Source organism: Anas platyrhynchos, chromosome 5, assembly GCF_047663525.1.
Source record: "Anas platyrhynchos isolate ZD024472 breed Pekin duck chromosome 5, IASCAAS_PekinDuck_T2T, whole genome shotgun sequence".
NCBI classification, from domain to species: Eukaryota; Metazoa; Chordata; class Aves; order Anseriformes; family Anatidae; genus Anas; species Anas platyrhynchos.
The window spans coordinates 36,850,652-36,861,266 of record NC_092591.1 but is presented as its reverse complement, the minus strand read 5'-3'; the positions used below and the strand labels follow the sequence as shown (position 1 = coordinate 36,861,266).

The following is a 10,615-nucleotide window of genomic DNA, read 5'->3' as shown; positions in this document are numbered from 1 at the left end:
AAGAATATTTCCCCCCCCGTAAGGAAGAGACCAGGATATAGATAGGTTTGCCAAGGTGAAGGCACCAAGCAAAGACTGGTTTGTAGTTGGGGAACCTGGGCAACAAATACCGAGAGTCTGGCAGAAGAGGACTGTGGATCACCCCTGGGGAGGTCCTGGCCAGCCTGATCCAGTGGGGTAGGATGGATGTGACTAGAATGTGGCCATGTGAACTATCCCACCAGTGCAAGAGAGCCGTTGTGTACCCATGCGCAGACACCTCACCCTGTAGAAGCAAGACCCTGTCTGGGGATATATAATGGAGAGGGAATCAGCACTGAAAGACTGGCAAAACAATGATTCAGGAAGATGTCTGGCTTTTGGGAAAAAGGGGTTTATGTCAAGTGTATGGGAAACACAGAACAGCTAGAAGGTTTTGATGGAGGAGCACAGGGGAAGACTTTACTCCCTGGTTTGGCTTTTGCAGAAGAGGAGCACTTTTCTTCAAGGGGTTGGTGACACACACAGCTGTGTTTGCAGCCTTCAGCTGGAAGGCAACAATACTGTAAGTCATGGCTACACGAGGCAGTCAAACTGGTACTAGGTATGGTGGTAGGATTATACAGGCAAAAAGAGACTTGTGGGTCCATCTGGGGCATGCAGTGCCTGATTCAGAATGGGTCACCTTTCTGCATATTAGTGTGCTGTTCATCACACTGGGGACAGGATCCATAATCCTCAGCAATATAAATTAAGTTCACTGATCAAAATGCACTAAAGTGGTTTGTCAAATTCCTACATCCTTCTTTTTCAGCAAGCACTTTTTTTAGTAGGGCACTCTTTTAGGCTACCCTGTGGACAGCTGCCTCCTGTATGTGACAGCACACTTGCACTGGGTGTGCTCAGGTGCTTGGGATGTCCTGCAGGCTGAAGGGTGTCCTCTGGCCATGGGGCTGCCAGTCTGGCATCTCTATGCGGGGTGAAACCAGCCTGGAAGAGGGACAGCAGATATACCCACTGTGAGAGTGCTCAGGCACACATACATGTATAGGGAGTGCTAGTCCCTCCTGTGATAAACAGCTCTAAGGAGAACTATGTGAAATTTTGAGTTTCTGCTTCTGTTTTCCAGAACAGAACAAACTGGGGCAAAAAAATAGGAAAAAATTGTTTCCTGGAATTAAAACAGTCATGTTCAGAAATGTCTACATGTTCTGTTTTGACATTTTTTGGATCAAAGTGAAGCGTTTTGACGTTTCTGAGGTAGGAATGTTTTGTTTCAATTTGTTGAACTGACATGAAACGTTTCGTTTCAAGTCTGCTTAACATTAAAGTAGGCAGTCCGCTTCCTTGGGTTTGGGTCCCATTCTCTCCTCTGGGCTGTGCTCCCTGGGAGCTTTGCCCAGCTCCCATAAAGCTTGGGCAAGGTCCACGTTGTTCTCAGTAAATGTAGCTCAGCCACAAGGCCCCATGCACAGGAAAGAACAGAGGCCTTTTCGGGAAAGTGCATTTTGATGTCGAACTGAACCAGAATGAAAAATTGGGGGGCAGTTCACCTCTGACAGTTCACCCCTGGCAAAACACGATCTCATTCCAGCAGCGTCCCCATCTTCCCACCGGCGTTTTTTAATTGTGCAGAAGCCATTTTCTGATCAAAAAAGGAGGAAGTCTCCCAGTGAGCGCCTGTATAGGTGTTGACAAGATCTACATCAATCGGCTCCCCAGAGGGCTGCAGGCTGGTCCCCTGGACTTAGTCCTTGTTGTGGGGATGGAGCAGCCCTCCAAGCCAGGACAAGCTGAGGAGCCCCGCTCCAGGCGCTGACTGAGGCCCAGGCAGCCTCTGGCTTGGCTGGCCCCAAGGGGGAGCGAGGGTGAGAGGGCTGAAATAAGAGCAGAAGTTGCTCTCGGGATGTTAGCAGACCCTCTTCTTTTCTGGAGATGGCCATCGGGTCTTGCTGGTGTTCCTGAAGAATTTCGCCTAAAAGCTGCTCTGGTTCATTCTCGACGGGGCAGATCCTACAGCTTGCTGTGCAGGACTGGGCCCCTCCTCCCCCTTTCCTGAGCAGCAGCTTCAAAAGATCTCTGATTTTGCTCTCCAATCAAGCAATCTCATTTGCAAAACAACTGCAAGGGCCCTTCGAAAGCGGAGGGCCTGCTTCTTTGTTCAGGGCTGGCTTTGGTGACACAAAGGAACCATAAAGGTGATGGCGGCGAGGCCTGGGCAGCGGCAGCGCTTCCTGGGCTGCCAGCCCTGGCCTCCCTCCCCCAGCTGTAATTTCAGACCCTGAACGTCAGGATTATGCAGGGCCGAGACCAAGGCGAACAAGGTGGATTGCAACTATTCTTAGCTACAAAAATTATTCCCGGCTTGCTTTGAAATCCGAACCAGGGTTAATTTCTCCCCCCCTTCCCCCAGCCTGTTTCCTCTCCTCTTTCATGTACCTATTTGCATAGACTGTCATCGCAAGAATCTCCATTAAAATTGAAAGCCTCCTTCCTGCATGTCACCTCTCGCAGCCCCCTTCTGCTTGCCCTGCGTGACTTTTGGAGGGCTGGAGAGCAAAGGTCCTCCGCTAGCATCGCCTGGCCGAGCCCTGCATTCCCCGTACCGCTGGGTTGCTATAGGAACATCTATCAACTGGGGAGTGCCGGGGAAAAAGAGCAGGGAATTATCTTAATTGTCTAATGATTGATTAATATGTGTTTACACAGCACTTCAAAACCGTGCATCCTTCGGTAAATTGTTTATTAACTGGGCAAGTGGTGTAATTTGCTGGGCATCCTCCACTCTCGCTGGTTTCGGTGGGAGGAAAGGGTGGTAGGCAGCTTGCAGGATTTGTCATAACTATATTAGTAATATCTCTAGTAGTTCTACTGCAGGAAAACAACTTAAATATGAGCCTTCCCTTTAAATTTTCATAGGCAGGGCTGTTCCCACCTGCCACTAATGTTGCTCAAGTGCCTCCACTATAAAGACCTGTGTTTAGCTGTTCTCTGTTTTGGCAGATTTCACCTACCTGGGTCCCTGATGTTTGGCCCTTGCCCTGCTTCCTCCCTCATGTGCTAATGAGCTGAGACCATCCCCAAGCAGACTGCAAGGTAGGTGCAAACCAACCCCTTAGAGAGCTGTGCTTCACAAAGTGTAGGAAAATTTGGGATGCCAAAGCAATTCCCTATGTGCTTGAGAAACAGGCTTTGGTGCAAGCTGCCAGGTGCTCTGGGCACCCATATGTCTGGTGTGACCTCGGTGTTGAGTTTGTCTGTCCTGGTAGGTGCAGGCAGTGAGACAGGCTGGTGTAATAGGGTGCAGGCACCCACTGAAATTGGTCTTCCCCATCTAACTCAGAGGGGCTGCTTCCCTCAGTAAGGTCTGTGAGAGAGGATGATGAGGAGGGTGTTAGGTATAACTGGTGCTTATGGAGGAGATGCTTTCCTCTGGTACTGCTCCATACAGAGCACAAAAGGCCTTGGGTGCTGTGGGATGGGCCTTGATCAGGTGTGTGATGTGTACGGCTCGCTAGTTTTTCAGTGGAAGTGCAGAATGAGTAAGGGAACTTGCAAAACAAAACAGATTTGTCCTGGGTATTTACAAGTTATTTAAACCCTACTGATCTCAAGGGCTCTCAGGCTTCTCAGTCCCTGTGAATCTATCTGCCATACAGCAGATAGCATCCAGTAAAAATGCCTTCACATGTGGCAGCCACCTTCCTGCTTCATTTACAGGGCCTAATCATAGGTTGCTGCAGAAAAGTCTCCAATTCTGCTGAAGAAAACAGCAGCAGTGCTAGGTTGCTATTCTGTAGTGGTTCAGCACTAGAGGGGGATGTAGCATGTGCTTTCCAGCACGTTTCGTATGGGCATGCAACAATATTTTACAGCAATATTTATGAGGCGGCTGTTTTTTTAATTGCTGACATGAAGATTTTTCTCTTGCAGGGGCAATTTTCTTGCATAGGATAAAAATCAGAGAGGCTGCTGTTTTCCAAGCCTTAAGAGACTGTTTGTAGCCAATGAATTTTGTGATGTTTAATATGTCTTGGATATTGGGGCCTCAGAACTTAGGGCAATTCTCAGGTCTTTTTTTTTTTTTTTTTTTTTTTGTCTGAAGTGAGCTAGTGTTCAAAAAGCAAATAGAGGCTGCTCTTCATCTGGCTAGGAGGGTCTGGGGCCTGTTCTTCTTGCCGTCGTGACATTTAGTGTGCTGTGCCAGAGGGCTGCAGCCGAACTGTGGTAGCAAGTCCTGCGAGTGGCTGAACTAAGGCGGAAAGCCAAATCCACCCGGCTCGGCTTGCTTGGAGTTTCTGCACGTTCCTGTTCTGAGCAAAAAATGGCTCTTTGATTTCGCAGACATACCAGTAATAAAAAACAGTTGTCCACTTCATGAAATGTTGCTGCCTCATGGGTGTTTTTGCAAACTTGTAGAGTGTAAAAGCTGGTCAAATTCCTGTCTCGTCTCTTGTTTTTCTCCTGCTCGTCTCCCAGGAGCCTTTCTCGTTCCATGTTTTGTTCATGGCGCAGATGAATGTCAGTATGGGGACAGGATTTGGTAGCCCTCTAGCTCCAGGGATTTGTCCTGGTGTGTTTGGGTATGGTGTCTTGGGAGAAGAGCAGTTTTCCTGCTGCATGCCCCATAGATGCACTAACACAGCTGTGCAGGACAAACGCTCCTGTACTGCAGCAGAAGGTGGGAATGGCACTTGCTGAAGAAACCCCATTTTCAGGCCAGGAGGTAGAGGCTCTCTCAGACCTGAGTTTTGTTCTGCCTATGGCAGACCTTCACATGCAGCCCCATACCCTCCTCCTCCTACCCTGGATGTTGCACGGGGCTGCTGTTCCCACCTCGCACCGAGGGCAGCGTTGGAAAAGACGTCCCCATTCACATTCCCAAATATAAACTTTTCTTCCCCTACTTTTAGTGCCTGTAATTACCTCTTTACTCCAGTGCCAGCAATCTTCTATCAGGCATCGTTATTAACGGAGAGAAAGGAGAAGGGGAGGGAGGGAGAGCGAGAGAGCCACAAAACTTAATTTAATCACAGCACCCCATGCTCAATTTAACAGACACAACAGCTCCGAATGGGGTCCCTGTGCAACGGGAGGGCAGGCGGTGGAGCGTCCCTGGAAAGAATTAATTGTGGATGACAATGTGTAAACAGTGCGGATGAATAGGGCACGCAGGTGTGAGGCACCGGGGCCATCCCGGGGACTTTTTCACACGAATTTCAGCTCCTTCACTGCTGACCTGCTCCCGAAAATGTGATTAGTGTCGGCGTTGGGAAACCATTCAGGGTGTCAGGATTTGGCACATATTAACTAGCCCTGGGGGAGAGAAGGGGGAGCGCCTGGGGGCTATGAAAGGAGGAAGTCTGGCAGGCGAGGGGATTGTTAAAGGGACAGAAAATCCTCGGTGCTGTGAGATGACCGGGCTGCTTGGGGGAAAAATGGGAGACAGGCGAAGCAGAAGAGGATTCTGAGGCATCCTAGCCCTGCCTGAGCTGGGTGGAAAACAAGGCATTGCATCGTGGAATATTTTTCTCTGTGTCCATCATAAATATTGATGATGTTTATATTACTGACTTCTTCTTGGCGGGGGCTTTCACAGTTCTAGACACTTCAGCTCGAGAGATAAACAGTCAAAACAAGCAGGAAAATTAATGACACGGCAGCACCAAGAACAGGAAATATCTCCTGGGTAACATATGGATGTTATTCAGCATGCAAAAATCCCCCCTCATCAATACGTACCCTATATGTAAGGTGATACATACAGACAGGGGGTTGGATAATGGGCCCAATTTACCAAGCATGAGGCTAGACACTCTTAAATTATGTTTCCTGTGCCAGCCTGGCCCTCTGCATCCAAATGTCAGATTTAAGTGCAGAGAGCAGATGAGGTTAGGATTTTTTTTTTTTTTTTTTTTAGAGTGATGCAAGAGGAAGGACAGCACTTGATGAGGGCTGCTGTGAGTACCAGCACCCTTGCTGGGCTCTGCTGCTCCCTTTCTGCCTTGCTGGGAGCCCTTTTTCTGCCCACCCTTGGCTGGGGCAGCGCAGCAAGGTGCTGCACAGCTGGGATTCCTGGCTTGGCGCTGCCTGGACCGCCTAGCCTGCAGGCTCAGGCCTTGCGTCATCACAATCGTAAAAGTTATGCTAACCACAAACACACCTGGGGATGCGGAGGTGAGGCTGGGCTCTGCTGGCTCGCAGAGCTCAGCAAGGGGCAGGGCTGGCCGTGATGCAGGGCTGCGGTGGGCCAGCCCCTCGCTGGGCTGTTCTGGCTTGGAGAGATGGAGGAGGTGGTGAGGAGAGGGCGTGAAGTGCCAGAGCAAAACCCATGAAGAGATTCTGAGTAGAAACCTCAGTTTAAAATTAATTACTGTTGAAAATTAGCTACTTTTTTTTTTTTTTCTCTCAGCAGCCTACATAGATGTGGTGTTCAAGTCAGGCATCCATTTGTATGAACTCTGATGGTGGCTGTCGCTGCCTTCAGGCTGGGGGCTGAGGCTGTGCAGGAAACTACTTTGCTCAGGCACTGAAAGATTTTGCCTTTGGTTCAGATTGTGGTGATTGGGGATGATCTTTCCGGTAAATTACAGCAATGGTCACATGGGAAAGGTATTCCATAACTACCGGTGTGACCTGGCAGCGCTCCTGTGCTCAGTTAAGTCATCGACATGTGGATAAAACCTGTTTGCTGTGAAGCCCAGTGATATCGAGATTCATAAAAAGCAAGAAATAATGACACAGTTTATTTAGTGTATGTCCAGGGGGGGTGTCCAGTCCTTCAGCTTTTGAAATGGGGGTCCTCCCTGCCCAACAAGCTGCCCAAAAACTGGGTACCTGGCTGAAACCATTCATCTCAGTTCTCCGGGGGAGCAGGGTGACTCCAAGAGGGTATGTCACCTTGATTCCTCAGCAGGGTCTACTGGCAGTCACTGCATTGTGACCTGATGGCTGTTTTCAGAAATGACAGTCAGTGCTACTGCTTTTTCTTTCCCCAGCATCTTGGCATCAAGACATCTGCTCTCTTGGAGCACAGCAGCACTCAGGAGAGCTCGTGCTGAAAGACATTTCTTCCTATGAACTCTCTGTTAGTTCTTCTAAAAACCATCAGAAATGAAATAATTCTTTAATGGCTGTTCTTACCAAGGTGGACGTGATTTTTTTATTTGCATGGAGTATTATTTTGGTCATGTGCTTGAAATATCACCAGCTAGAGAGCTGGTAGCTTTCCCACTGGGAGAGGGCTGCAGGACCCAAGAAGATGCTTTTGCCAGATGACCTAGGGGCTCTGCAGGCCATGAAGGACTGTCTCCAGGCAGGCCATCCTTATCCTACAGTACCAGCTGGCTGGGCCTTAACAGGTAAACCAACAAAGGCTGACTTCTCAGAAAGGCTGTAACACTTGCTCAGAAGACCCAACGATTGTTTTTGATTGTACCTTCTGGTTGGATCACTGGATCTCCACTTGCACTGTCGTTAGCTATTGTTTCAGATTCCATGTTCCCTGTCCATGCCCCTGCTGTAACTCCCTGTGGGAAGCTTTCCTTGGGGCCACCATGTCGTGGCAGTGCAGACACTAGCTGCAATACTACCAAGGAAAACTATGTAAAGTTTCTTTAGTTCAAGGGTGGAAGGCTTGGGGATGAGAGGAGGTAAATAATGTGCAGGCAGTGCAAATGGGACAGCTGAAGAAGGTGAAGATGTGACTCTGCAATCAGTTGTTTTAAACATACAGCCATAGCTCTAGCTCAATTGTGGATGTGTTTGTTTGTTTGTTTTACAGAATCCTCATTTCAACCAGATTTAAAACATCGCTCTAAACTGATATTGCATATGAAATACGCTGCTTTGCTGACAAATCCCTCTTCTGCATATGGAATATGCTGCTTTGTTGACAAACCCCTCTTTCTTGAAGTTTCTCCAGTAAGTGAAGGCATTTTCAGGCTTGGTGGGAAATCAGTGCAAGGAGGGGCTCTGGGAAGTTTAGAAGTCACACAGGTGTGTGCCTTTGTTCCTGCCAGCTCTCATACCCACTGCTGTAGTGGGTATTGGTTATCACATCTGCTGAGTCCAGCTTTGCTCATGCTTCTGTTCTGCAAGAGAGCATTCAGCAAAACACTTGGCTTCTTTCAGCCCCCTGCCAGTGCCTTGGCAACACCGGAGATCTCCAAAGTGCTCTGAGATGCAGACTCGGGGTAACTTATTTTCCCTGTAGCAAGGCTGGAGGAAAAGCTGCCTTTGGAAGAGGTTACAGCAGAGGGCTAGGACACAAGAGTGACAGACAGCAGCCTCTCCTAGGAAAGAAGAGTTGAATTTTTGGTTGCTGAGGGCTACTGGCTTCCCCACACAAGGTCTAAGCTAGGACAAATTCTAGACATGCCAGGGGAAGGAGACCTGGGGATATGGAGGTGAAACTCACTGCTCAGTACTCGGTAAAGGAGAGATGCCTTGCAGCTTAGTCTCCGGGGGTCATTAATCACCACAGCTCAGCTGGTCTGCTCGCAAGTTGTGCTGGTCTGGCTGCAGCACAGCAATGTGGTGGTATGACACAAACCAATATGGAGCAGTTATGAAAAGCAGTCTCTCTGCTGGCTTATAGGTGATCCGAGTGAATGAAATGCTGTGGAGCTTCAAGTCAACATATTTCTTCAAGTTAGAAATGGATTGACTAAATCAAGTAAAATAACTCTATCAAACTTCCAGCCAGAGCTCAGATTACGTAAATTCTGAGTAATTTGCTTTTCCTGACAGTTTTCAAGTCTGCATTTACAGCTTCTTCTGGGAGTGCTTACAGAACTGCTAAGTATCACTTCAGCAACAGGCTTGTTGGGTATTTAGCCTTTCCTAATCAGCGCCCACACCGAGGTAGAGGAGAGGCAGTACTGATTTCTCAGTCAAAATTGTCCTCCTGGAAGACACTTCTTGGGTGTAGGCCATGAGCGTGGGGGTAGGTGAGGTACTTTCTTTTGTCCCAAGTTTATCTGTGTTAACTGAAAACCAAAATAAAACCAACTAACCAAAACAAACAAAGCCTTTAAACCCTATCTTCCTATCTGTTACCAAGTGGTGGGCAGTTGCAAATGATGTTGGGCCTGGAATAGGCACCAATGTGGTGATGTTGGGGTGCTCAATCTGTCTGTCCAGGGGTTTACCTGCCAGCAAACGAAAGCACCCATCCTGCACTGCCAAAACCTGTCTTCTGCCTGGGTTGGAAGCAGGTTTGACTCCTCTGATATGGCCAGAACAAAGGTTTTGGTTCATTGCCTGACTCCAGCTGCATACAGGGCTGCTTGACAAGTGTCCCCAGATGCCCTCAGTGACAGGAACTGCACACCTTATTATCCATTTCTGTGTTTCTTGACCCCTCTTTTTGCTGAGGTTGCAGTTCCCTTTGTTTGCCCCAGACTGGATCCAAAGAGCTAACCTGTCCTTTTCCTCAGTAGACCACCACAGTTTTGCCATATTCACTGCTGAATTTGGTATTTCTGTTTCTGGTAGCTAGATTATCTCGGCTGTGTGTGTTATTACCAGCACGGGTACCAGGCTCACTAGCCCGGCAAGGTCCTATTTCCCAGCATGTCCTTGGTGTTCTCCCCCAGCTATCTGTGTGGTTTGGCCGCTTCTCACATGCGTCCCCCTTAACCACCTGAGAAATCCAGCCAGCCCTCATGGTGCTATCTGCAGTTTTTGCCAGCTTCTCACAATATTCCCTCTCACGCTCAGCTTTCCATGTCTCACATCCCCTCTCTCACGCCCGTCAGCTCCCACATCCTTCTCAGGTCGCTTAACCTCACACCAGAGCCCAGATGACAGCTTTGCCTGCATTGCTATCACCGTCCCCATCCTCCAAACTGCAGCATTTTTATTTGCTTGTAATAGACCTACATGAGGACTATTAATACACTTATGTGATGATGTAAATCCAAATCTTCACTGAAAAGTCTCTGAGGGGCTGACTTTTTGGGGATATATGTAAGAAACTCAAGGCAGAGGTGACTTCTGAGCAGTTGTGTGTTCGGCTTTCCAGCTAATGCCAAAGCCCATAGCTGCTTAATACCAAAGTAGACTCAAAGAAGGTGGTCGTGAAATGTTTGTGGATGTCCTTGCTTGTTCCTTGGCAAGTCTATGGGATTACCTCTGGCACCCCGAGGGTGGAGAAACTATTCAGCTTGGTTGTTTCTTTCACACCTTCAAGAATGTGTGAGGTGTCGTTTTGGATCTGCCTAGCGATGCTGGATGCCTGCCCAAACCAAAAGCTGGACATGGGAACAGTTGAAGTCCTTATGAGATGGACCTGGGGGAGAGGAGGTAAAAGCAGCCAGTGGCACAGGGGCTGAGCGCTGGTGAGACATTCCTTGTGTCTCTGCCCTTCCCTGGGTGCTCCAGTTCTGCTTTGCTGCTGCACCTCAGTGGAGCCAGCTCCTCCTGGTCAGGGAATGTCTTCTCCACTCAGGGGTTCCTGCTGAGATGAAGCCACCTGAAGCCATGCTGCTGGCTCCTGAGAGGGCCTGGGGACGGAGCCCTGTCCCAGATGAGTGGTTGAGCGGTGCCTGCAGCTCTGCTCTCGCCCTCCTGCAGTCCACCTGCTGAGCTCCAGCTCCTGCTGGCAGCAGCAGCCCTCTGCCTGATGCTGCTG

At 48.9% G+C, this 10,615-nt stretch overlaps 1 long non-coding RNA gene across 2 annotated transcripts; it reads left to right on the top strand.

Moving 5' to 3' along the window:
* Window positions 1-2,846: 2,846 nt before the first annotated feature.
* LOC119717039 (uncharacterized) lies at window positions 2,847-10,289 on the top strand. Of its 2 annotated transcripts, none has more exons than XR_005265985.2 (3): window positions 2,847-3,075; window positions 6,978-7,126; window positions 7,763-10,289. It is a non-coding gene; the product is annotated as an uncharacterized lncRNA (long non-coding RNA). The 2 variants fall into 2 exon arrangements; XR_005265984.2 differs by having other exon boundaries at window positions 6,978-7,340.
* Window positions 10,290-10,615: the final 326 nt, after the last annotated feature.